At 43.4% G+C, this 12,106-nt stretch overlaps 1 pseudogene; it reads right to left on the bottom strand.

Moving 5' to 3' along the window:
* Positions 1-4,757: 4,757 nt before the first annotated feature.
* Positions 4,758-10,810, bottom strand: LOC147975410 (uncharacterized; annotated as a pseudogene).
* Positions 10,811-12,106: the final 1,296 nt, after the last annotated feature.

Genomic DNA, 12,106 nt, shown 5'->3' with positions numbered 1-12,106 from the left:
TACTTGCTGAGTAATCGCGATGGTCGAAAGTGATCGGTTGAGATGACCAGTGGCAGGACTTCATGGTGACAGGCACTTGGGTATACTTTCCTGGGAGTGCCGCCTTGTTTTTTCCCTTGATTACGTGTAACACGTTTACTGTTTTGACTTCTGGTGGAAATTGCTTTTGCTCCCCCGTGTCTTGCTTGGGGGTCTCGTCCTCGTCTTCACTTGGTGTATCCTCCCCCTTGTGTACGGCATTGAGCTTGCCGGACTGCTTGAAGACCCAACATTCTCTGTGGGTATGATTAGCAGGTTTACCAGGGGTACTATGAATCTGACATACATGGTCCAGAATTTTGTTGAGGCTGGACAATTCATCCCTGGTGCCTTTAGGGGGCGGCTTTTGTCCTGGCCGAGAGCTTTTGAATCCGGCATTTACTATCGTGCCCTTCGTGTTGTCTTCTTTATTCCGGCGTTTGTTATTGCTGTTGCGCCGTGATTTCCCGTTTCCATCTCTAACTTCAGATGTACTGGGGTCGCTGGTGCTGCATCTGGCTAGCCAGCTGTCCTCTCCCGCGCAAAAGCGGGTCATGAGGTTTGTTAATGCGGCCATCGTTCTCGGCTTATTTTGGCTGTGGTGTCTGGCGAGCCATTCGTCACGGACGCTATGCTTGAAAGCCGCTAAGGCTTCGGCGTCCGGACAGTTGACAATCTGGTTCTTTTTAGTAAGAAACCTGTTCCAAAGCTTTCGGGCTGACTCTCCGGGCTGTTGAGTTATATGACTCAAATCGTCCGCATCGGGAGGTCGAACATAAGTCCCTTGAAAATTTGCCCGAAAGGCGTCTTCGAGCTCTTCCCAACTTCCAATGGAGCTTTCGGGGAGGCCTTTGTGCTAGTGACGAGCTGGCCCTTTGAGCTTGAGGGGTGGGTACTTGATGGCGTGGAGATCATCTCCTCGAGCCATATGGATATGAAGGATGTAGTCCTCAATCCAGACCCCAGGGTATGTTGTTCCCTCCTATGCCTCTATGTTTACGGGCTTGAATCCCTCTGGAAATTCGTGGTCCAGCACCTCATCGGTGAAACATAGGGGGTGTGCGGCACCCCTGTAGCTGGGTGTACCATGTTGTTCGAATGTTTGTTGTGTTGCATTGTATGCTGGGGCGCGCTTGCATTGTCCATAGATGGATCTTGTTGCACCGTTCTTTGCGTGCGAGCCCTCGCATTGGTTGCGTGTTGTATGGTGAGCGGCATTGTATGCCGCTCTGTGTTGGTAGAGGGGTCGTCCATCCGACCAGGTGGCTGCTTTGATATTTGGTTGTGGGGGGTCTGAGGCCTCCTCATCGAATTCGGGTAGCAGCTTCCGCTTTGGGTAGCTCTAGTAGGGGAAATTGTCGCCGTACCTTGCTGCTGTGTTGAGTATTTTACTCCATCTGATTTGGAGTGTGTCTTGCGCGGCCTTGAGCCTTTGCTTCTGCTTTCTCAGACTCCTTGCGGTGGCAACAAGCCTTTTACGGGCAGTCTGCTGCTCCGGGTGCCTGTCCGGCGTTATGTCGTCCGGACCATGATCCTTGATAGGATTTGTTAGTTCGGTTTGATTATCCGGATTGCCGTTGTACGGTAGCGGTTTGCCCTGCTCCAGTGCTGGGTCTGTGTGATCGCTATTTCTATCGGGGCGGGATTTGCGGCGGCGCTTGCGTCGCTGCTTGGACTGCTTTTCGAGGGAACAAGCCTTCGGTGTGTCCTTCCGCTCCTCGTCGTCATCTTTTGGTGCGTCCACCATCTATACGTCATATGACGAGGTGGCGTTCGAGGGCCCAATAGGCGCTGGTTCTTCATCGTCTCCTTCATCGGCGTCCATACCGTCGATGTCTTCGGAGTCGAGGTCGAGCATGTCGGTTAAATCGTCGACGGTGGCTACAAAGTGGGTGGTGGGTGGGCTTTGAATTTCTTCAACGTCTGTATCCCAATCTCGCTGACCGTAGTCCGGCCAGGGCTCTCCTGATAAAGAGAGAGACTTTAGTGATTTCATAATATCGCCGAAGGGCGAGTGCTGAAAGATGTCCGCGGCAGTAAACTCCATGATCGGCGCCCAATCGGATTCGATCGGCAAAGGCGCGAATGGTTCAGAGTCCGGAGAGGAGTCCGGCTCCTTGGAATCATGAGTTTTGCGGAGTGCGAGGCTGGTGTTCAGCTCAAACGCCGTTAAGATCACAGCCCCCGAGGCGGCGTCCAACCATCCGTCCTCGATCGGTGCGGTTGGTTCCGAATTAAGGGTCGAAGCTGATGCGGGTGCGGCCTTCAGGGCACTGTTCGGTGGCAGAGCTAGATCATGCTCGTCGGGACAGTGTGGCGCGCTCGGCAGTGGCTCGAATCCGTCGAAGATCAAGTCCCCGCGGATGTCAGCCGTGTAGTTTAAACTTCCAAATCTGACCTGACGGCCAGGGGCGTAGCTTTCGATCTGCTCCAGACGGCCAAGTGAATTGGCCCGTAGTGTGAAGCCGTCGAAGACGAAGATCTGTCTGGGGAGGAAGGTCTCACCCTGGACTGCATCGCTATTGATGATCGTAGGAGCCATCGAGCCTGACGGCGACAACACAGAGGAACTCTCAATGAAAGCACCAATGTCGGTGTCAAAACCGGCGGATCTCGGGTAGGAGGTCCCGAACTGTGCGTCTAGGCCGGATGGTAACAGGAGACAAGGGACGCGAAGTTTTACCCAGGTTCGGGCCCTCTTGATGGAGGTAAAACCCTACATCCTGCTTGATTAATATTGATGATATGGGTAGTACAAGAGTAGATCTACCACGAGATCGAGGAGGCTAAACCCTAGAAGCTAGCCTATGGTATGATTGTTGATGTGTACCTTGTCCTACGGACTAAAACCCTCCGGTTTATATAGACACCGGAGAGGGTTAGGGTTACACAAAGTCGGTTACAATGGTAGGAGATCTTCATATCCGTATCGCCAAGCTTGCCTTCCACGCCAAGGAAAGTCCCTTCTGGACACGGGACGGAGTCTTCAATCTTGTATCTTCATAGTCCAGGAGTCCGGCTGAAGGTATAGTCTGGCTATCCGAACACCCCCTAATCCAGGACTCCCTCATCGACATTCATGGAAAATTTCGGCATGACTTTTGCTAAAAAAGTGGAAAATCGAGCACCTGAAATTTGCCGGAATGGAAATGAATCAACATTCCGGCATAACATAGGCCACTGGGCTTCATTCCCTGGAAACAGTGTTCAAATATCCATCTTCGACACCGCAACACATGTCCAAATATACACGAGCAACCACATGTCCAAATTTCACAAGCTAATTAAAAAACAAAGTGTAGAAGAAAATTCATTTAACTACTAATAGAATAAAATTCAGTTAACTTTAGTGCTCTATAATGATGAAAGGAAAAAATTATGTTAACTACTAATTTCATTCATTTAGGTTATTCATTTAACTTCACCTAATTAACCTACTATACCACTACTACTAACCTAATTAACCTAGCAAAACCCTACTGCCCTAACTAAAAAACATCTAATTAACATCTACTAGTACCACTACTGCCCTAACCTAATTAACATCTACTAGTATTACTATATACTACAAGCAGCACTGCTACAACATTTTCTTCATTTTTTCTTTAAAAAAACATCTATTGAAACAAAACCCTAATTAAACCCTACCGCCCTAACTAACTTTTGCCGTAAACCAATTTTTTTGCTCTAAACTAAATTTTGCTCTAACATCTACTACTTAACATCTTTTGCTCTAAACTATTTTTTTTGCTATAAACTAACTTTTGCTCTACTAATTTTTTCTCTAAAATGCAGAGAGAGAGGAGTAGTGGGGGGAGGGGTGGGGGGCTTACAGAGAGGGGAGAGACAGTGGCGGGGAGGTGCTTGGCGACGGAGGCAGGGGCGGGGGGGCTCGGGCTCGGGCAGCGGCGGTCCTAGGCAGGCTCAGGCGGCGGTGAGGTCGAGGGCCGCCGCGGTGAGGTCGAGCGCGATGACGGTGAGGTCGAGGGAGGCCTTGGGCGGTGGCGGTGAGGCTGAGGGCGGCCTCGCGTGGCGGCGGTGAGGATGAGGGCGGCCTCGGGGGGAGACGGTGAGGTTGCGGGCGCCCACGCCGGCAGGCTACGACGACGAAGTGGGGCGACGACGAATTAGGGAGACGGCGGCGAAGTGGGGCGGGGGATTTGGGGGAGAAGTGGTGGCCGGGGGAAGGGAAACCGTTGTTTAAGTGAAACATAACGATAGCGCGTTTCTGAAAATGCACTATAGATAAGTTAGCTACAGTGCGTTTTCAGGAAAGCGCTACTGCTATGCCTTTCTCCTTTTTCCCCTTTTTTCATTTATTTTTCTTTACATTATATTTTTTTCCTTTCTCATTTTTCTATTTCTTTCATTTTCATTTACCTTTCTACTTGTTTTTCATTCTATTTTCTTTCATTAGCAGTAGCACCTTACACCTAAACGCGCTGCTACAACAATATTAGCGGTAGCGTTGTTTCTAAAAGACTGCTACTACTATGTGTAGCCTATCGGGATAGTGGTGGGAATTTTAGTAGTAGCGCTTTTACCATGGGAAGCGCTACTGCTATATGTGTATCTACAGTGCGGTTATTCTGCACGCGCTACTTCTGTGTAGCAGTAGCGCGCTTTTTTAACAAGCGCTACTGTTAAAGTTCGGTGTATAAGGTTTTCCCTAGTAGTGTATGGTCCAATCTAAACTTCTTCATGCACCATGTGGCTGATCTTCATCTCTCCACTGCCACTTAGCCACTGAATAAAATATGGATTGGGGTGTGGTAAATATTTCAGCTTTAGCTTTTGGCATAACTCCTTACTAGCCAAATTGTGACAACTACCACCATCAATTATAACCTTACACGCCTTATGAGGACCAACAAAAGCCTTTCTTTGAAACAAATTGCACTGCTATTCTGCAAGACTAGGAGTAACACTTAGCTCTTTGGGCGAGCAAACAATTGTAGGATAGTGTGTAGCATAAGCATCTATTAAACCGTCTTCATCTTCCTCCCAAATTTCAAAATTAGGGTCAGCATCATCACCGGTGTCATATTCCGGTGTATCCTCATTAATCAACATAACCTTTTTATTGGTAAAATCTCTCTTAAAATGACCCCTTCCACCACATGTATGACAGCTCATGTCCCTATTTCTTACTGTAGAATTAGTAGAACCAACAGCACTAGCATTAGGTTGCGTCGATTTTTTCGCATTAGAGGTCACTGAATTTGATTTGGAAGAAACATTACCATGAAAGCTAGAAGTGGAACTAGGAGTAGACTCCACACTAGGTGTTGTTCGTGGTGTAAAATGACCTCTACTCGCTGTTGTGCAGGTTGTAAACTTAGCATCCTCGGCCACTTGTAATTTAGCTTCACGTGCTTGCACTAGTAGAAAAAGGCCCATTTGTCCCGGTTCTAGAGGGCATTTAGTCCCGGTTCTGGAACCGGCACTAAAGGGTCGGGACTAAAGGCCCCCCCTTTAGTCTTGGTTCTGTTACGAACCGGGACTGAAGGCCCTCCACGTGGCCGCTGTGTGGAGCTCCACCTTTAGTCCCGGTTGGTAACACCAACCAGGACTAAAGGAAATTTTCCGAATCTTTTTTGAATTTTTTTAAATTTTTCCCGATTTTCAAATTTCTGAATTATTTTACAATTTAATCTCTAATCACGCCTCATGAGTGCTCAATTTAACCTCTAATCACCCCTCATCATTCCAAATCATCTAACTTCCCGGCCGGTCACCCAGCCTCTCCCTACTCCAGCCCGAGCACGCTTAACTTCCGGGTTCTATTCCCCCTCGTTTCCAAGTCTGCACTTGTTGTTTTCCTGACAATAGTAAGATGTCAATCCTATTAATCCTCAAGAGTTTAGCTTCAGCATGAAGTTACATGTTTCACTGTTTGAGTTTGGAACTACTATTCTAATAAACAATAATTATTTAGTAACATTAATATTTCTTGAATTAGTAGTTTGACCATTGTTTGACCAAAGTTTGACCAGATTTGACCAAAATTCAAAAAAATGAAATAATTATTTAGTAACGCTAATATTCTTGAATAATTATTTAGTAAAACTAATACTTCTTGAATAAGTAGTTTGACCATAGCTTGACCAGATTTAACCAAAATTTAAAAAACTGAAATTTGAGCATAACTTTTTTTCCTTTTAGAATTTGAGGATTCTAAAAATTTGCAAAATGACCTATGGCCATCAAAACCAGATGCGAATTTTCATGCTGAACATTTTGATATATTATATGTTCTTCCCGATATCGTATGCAAAAGTTATAGCCATTTTACTTTTTCATAACACTTTTTTGCAAAACATGTCCAAATTTAAGTTTTTTAATTTTCCTAACAAGTTTTTTATTTTTCGAAGTTGTTATCATTTTCTTTTGTTTTTTTAAATTGAAATGGCATGAACCCCTTTAGTCCTGGTTTGAGACACGAACCGGGACTAAAGGTCTAATCTTTAGTCCCGGTTTGAGATACGAATCGGGACTAAAGGGTGCGATGCCCTTTAGTCCCGGTTCGTGTCTCAAACTTGACTAAAGGTCTCATTTGAACAGGGACTAATGCCTTTAGCCGCTCGAACCTGGACTAATGCTCACATTAGTCCCGGTTCATAATGCAACCGGGACAAATGTTTATATTGAGTTGTGACCAAAGCCCTGTTTTCTACTAGTGTTGGTGTAACAAATATATCATGTCATAACATTGGTGAAGCCGAACAATATGCTTGATGTCATAGTTTAGATAAGAATGAAATCGTTGCATTGTTTGTTCAGACTTTTCACGCACTCCGGCATGCTGCATAATAAGCTCCTTCTCCACAGAATAAATATGTTGCCTCAAATTCTGCAGTCTTGCATAGATAGAACAAATATAATTGCATGGAACAAAGCGAGAACGCATCTCTCCCTTCATATCCCTCCATGTAAAAATGGTACGTTCACCATATTCAATTCTGGACTATACTATATTATCCCACCAAAGCAAAGCATAGTCAACAAATTCAGAAGATGCAAGCTTTTTTCTATCATTGGTGTAATCATGCACGTGCTGTAATTTTTCCACCTTCAGCTCCCAATTGAGGTACTCTTCAACATCAGTACGACCAACAACCTTCGGTACGGTGAACTTTGGTTTTCCCAACACATCATCCTCATGGTTCGCTAGTGATGACCCACACGTATAGGGAATCAATCGTAGTCTTTTCAATAAGTAAGAGTGTTGAACCCAATGAGGAGCAGAAGGAAATGACAAGTGGTTTTCAGGAAGGTAATCTCTGCAAGCACTAAAATTGTCGGTAACGAGTAGTTTAATAGCAAGGTAATTTGTAACGAGCAAGTAAATGTAATAGTAAATAAAGTGCAACAAGGTAGCCCAATCTTTTTGTGGCAAAGGACGGGACAAAACGATCTCTTATAATAAGCAAAGCGTTCTTGAGGGTACACGGGAATTTCATCTAGTCACTTTCATCATGTTGGTTTGATTCGTGTTCACTACTTTGATAATTTGATATGTGGGTGGATCGGTGCTTAGGTGTTGTTCTTACTTGAACAAACCTCCTACTTATGATTAACCCCCTCGCAAGCATCCGCAACTACTAGAGAAGTCTTAAGATAAAATCTAACCATAGCATTAAACTTTTGGATCCAGATCAGTCCCTTATGAAGTAGCGCATAAACTAGGGTTTAAGCTTCTTTCACTCTAGCAACCCATCATCTAATAACTACTCCACAATGCATTCCCTTAGGCCCAAGTAGGGTGAAGTGCCATTTAGTCGACATTCACATGAGACGACTAAGGGAATCACAACATACATATCATCAAAATATCAAACACATATCAAGTTCGCATTATTACTTACAACATGACTTTTCTCGTGACCTCAAGAACAAAAGTAACTACTCACAAATGATAATCATGCTCAAGATCAGAGGGGTATTAAATATCATAATGGATCTGAACCTTTAATCTTCCACCAAGTAAACCATTTAGTAATCAATTACAAGATGTAATCAACACTAGTAGTCACCCACAAGTACCAATCTGACGTTCTGGTACAAAGATTCAACACAAGAGATGAACTAGGGTTTGAGAAGAGATGGTTATATTGAAGATGTTGATGAGGATTGGCCTCGCAAAGATGAGAGAGTTGTTGGTGATGATGATGGCGATGATTTCCCCCTCCGGGAGGGAAATTCCCCCAACAGAATCAGTCCACCGGAGGGCAAAAGTGCTCCTACCCAAGTTCTGCCTCGAGATGGAGGCGCTCCATCCCGAATTCCTCTACTTTTTTTCTAGGTCAAAATGACCTATATACCAGAAGATGGGAACCGGAGGTGGGCTGAGGAGAGCACAACCCACCAGTGCGCGCCCGGAGGCCCAGACACGCCCTGGTGTCTTGTGCTCACCACGGTGGCCCCCTCCTGTAGTTATTTGCTCCATTATTTTATATATATTCCAAAATAATTCTCCATAAATTTTTGGCCCATTTGGAGATGTGGAGAATAGGTAACTCTGACGTAGCTTCTTCAGGTCCAGGATTCTATCTGTCGACATTCTCCTTCTTTGTGTAAACCATGCATATTATGAGAGAAAATGCATTAGAATTACTCCATAAAGCATTATTATGCATAAAAACATTATAAATAATAGTAGGAAAACACGATGCAAAATGGACGTATCAACTCCCCCAAGCTTAGACCTCTCTTGTCCTGAAGCGAAAACCAAAATCGAAAAACATGTCCACATGCTTAGAGAGAGAGGTGTCGATAAAAACAAAATACGGACATATAACCATCATGCATATTATTATAACATCAACAAACTTTATCATAAAACTTTATCACATAGCCTAATCATATAACTTCTCATCAACAAGTAACAATTCATCAGAATATCGAAGTAGAAGCATAAACTCTATTGAAAATCAACAAACTATGTTCTCAGTCAACTTTGCAATAGAAATTCATCATCTTTTTGGGAAGGGTCTCCTGTCGGAGCCTTTTGGCAAGTCCACATACTCAACCATCATATACTCTTCTATGATTTCTAACACTCACCACATACACATGAGCAAGAAGTTTCAACTGGACACATAGGGAGATAGGGGCTTATGGTTTTGCCTCCCAACGTATTCACCTCAAGGGTGATGTCAACAATAATGACTCATGCTCACCCATATCCAACTGGATATATGTGCCTAGATCTTTCCTCACCACATGATGCTTGAAAAAGAGAAAATAAAAAGGAAAAAGGGAAGAATACTTTGACTCTTGCATAAAAGTAAATACATAAAAGTAAAAGATAGGCCCTTCGTAGAGGGAAGTAGAGGTTCTCATGCACTTTTTGGTTTGTATGCTCGATCTCTTAGTGCAAAAGAACGTCACATTATATTGCCCCTTATGATAGCAATGTTTATTGTGCAGTCTATCGCTTTTATTATTTTTCCATCACAAGTTCGTAAAACGCTCAATTTTCTCTTACACTAAATGATCCAACACAATCAGAAGCAATTTTCATTGCCTTATTGCACCGATGACAACTTACTTGAAGGATCTTACTCAATCCATAGGTAGGTATGGTGGACTCTCAAAACAATATTTTGGGTTTAAGAGTTTTTGGATGCACAAGTAGTATCTCTACTTAGTGCGAAATTTTTGGCTAGCAAAGATATTAAGCAAGCACCACATGTTAAAGTATCTATGACAATATAACTTCTACGTGAATATGAACAAACATAGATCATTACGTTGTCTTCCTTGTCCAACGTCAACAATTTTGGCATATAATATTTTGATGGGGGCTCACAATCATAAAAGATGTCCAAGATAGTGTATTTGCATGTGAATCTTCTCTTCCCTTACTAATTCTTTCATGAATTGCATCATTGACCAATGCTATGTTTCTTAATCTCCAATAAATTTCACCACTTGTACTTTTCTTTATGTGATGGCATTACTTAACATAAGATTAGAATATGATCTTTTTCATTATTTCCTTCTCATTTTGATTGAAACATAAAAGTAAAGAAAGCAATACTCAACTACTCTTTATTGTATGTCTCACACACGATTACATAGATAGATAGATCACTAAGCAAACACTCGACGAAAGATCAAACTAAAATTTTATTCAACTAATTGAAAAGATGACTAAAGACCGAACTAAGATAAATAAATGCAAAGATAGTGGTGGTGATATGATATTGGGGCACCTCCCCCAAGCTTGGCACAAGCCAAGGGGAGTGCCCTTACCATGAACTCAAGTCTCCTTTGGTGATGAGGAAGGAGGTGGTGGTGATGAGGTAGTAGTGAGCTTATCCTCCGATTTCCATGGTAGAGGATCACCATTATAAGAGGAAGAATGAGTCTCGCGAGTCATGCAACTAGCAGCCAAACTAATACCTTTAAACCTCACCTCATATTCAAAGACTTGGTTTTGGAGATCATAGATTTGGCTTTGGAGAATGTTGATTTTCTCGTTGAGTGTCTAGACGACATCCTTCATAGACCAGCCATCCATCTTGAGATCACGGGTGAAATCCGTAATCATGAGGTGATTGGCATTGAGTCCGCGCTCCACCATACCCTTGAACTTGAGGACCTCTTGCTCCATGGCTTCGAGCCTGGCCTCCATGGTTCCCTTCCCTTTGGGTCCTTGAACGTCCCGGATTTGGAGCACCCCCTCACGCATCCCGATGGTTTGAGGCTGCTTCGCCACCTCCGACAAGTATGGTTTGATTACCCTCTCGAGGAACTTGTCCTTGGAGGAGCTCGAAGCGGCCATGGTGATCTAGATCTGTCAGAAAACAGCAAGAAAGAAGAACAGAAGATTTCTTTGTGATACGGTGGTCAATACGTTCGGCGGACATATAAAGATTTTTTATCTTGGGAAATAAGAAAAACGACAGAAAAATGGAGTCCGAAAGGATCCCGAGGTGGGCACAACCCACATGGGCGTGCCAGGCATGCCAGGTGCGCCATGGAATCTTGTGCCCTCCTAACACTACTATGGAAAATCCTAGAAGTAGCGCGGGTATTTGTTGTATTAGTAGCGCGGGTACCTACGCTACTGATAAGGCGCTACAGCTAATGTTTAGCGGTAGCTCATGTTGACACGCGCTACTACTATACCTACTTACCAGTAACGTGTCCCATACCAGCGCTACTTCTAAGTGATTTAGCGGTAGTGTTTTCCTGTCCATCGAAAAAGAGCGCTACTACTATATTTTCTCATATCTTTTTTTGCTACGTATTTGTGATGTTTTTGTATAGGTTTTATACGGTATCTAATCATATCATAAACATGCAATATGCTCATCATATCATGCACATAATAGTCTCATCATATCGTCCAACACAAATCATGTCATCACATCATAATCACGATATAGTTATACAAGTTATATGACATGTAGCACGAGAGGGCCCAGAGATACCTCTCCGACAATCGGAGTGACAAATCCTAATCTCGATCTATGCCAACTCAACAAACACCATCGGAGACACCTGTAGAGCATCTTTATAATCACCTTAGTTACATTGTGACGTTTGATAGCACACTAAGTGTTCCTCCGGTATTCGGGAGTTTCATAATCTCATAGTCATAGGGACTTGTATAAGTTATGGAGAAAGCAATAGCAATAAACTAAACGATCAAATTGCTAAGCTAACATATGGGTCATGTCAATCACATCATTCTCTAATGATGTGATGCCGCTCATCAAATGACAACTCATGTCTATGGCTAGGAAACTTAACCTTCTTTGATTAACGAGCTAGTCAAGTAGAGGCATACTAGTGACACTCTGTTTGTCTATGTATTCACACATGTACTAAGTTTCCGATTAATACAATTCTAGCATGAATAATAAACATTTATCATGACATACGTAAATATAAATAACAACTTTATTATTGCCTCTAGGGAATATTTCCTTCAGTCTCCCACTTGCACTAGAGTCAATAATCTAGATTACAATGTAATGATTCTAACACCCATGGAGTCTTAGTGTTGATCATGTTTTGCTTGTGAGAGAGGCTTAGTCAACGGGTCTACAACATTCAGATCCGTATGTGTCTT

The sequence above is a fragment of the Triticum urartu genome, chromosome 4A (assembly GCF_056163025.1).
Source record: "Triticum urartu cultivar PI428250 chromosome 4A, HENAU_Tu73, whole genome shotgun sequence".
NCBI classification, from domain to species: domain Eukaryota; kingdom Viridiplantae; phylum Streptophyta; class Magnoliopsida; order Poales; family Poaceae; genus Triticum; species Triticum urartu.
Note: the sequence above shows the minus strand (reverse complement) of the source record. Positions and strands in the feature narration are given on the sequence as shown.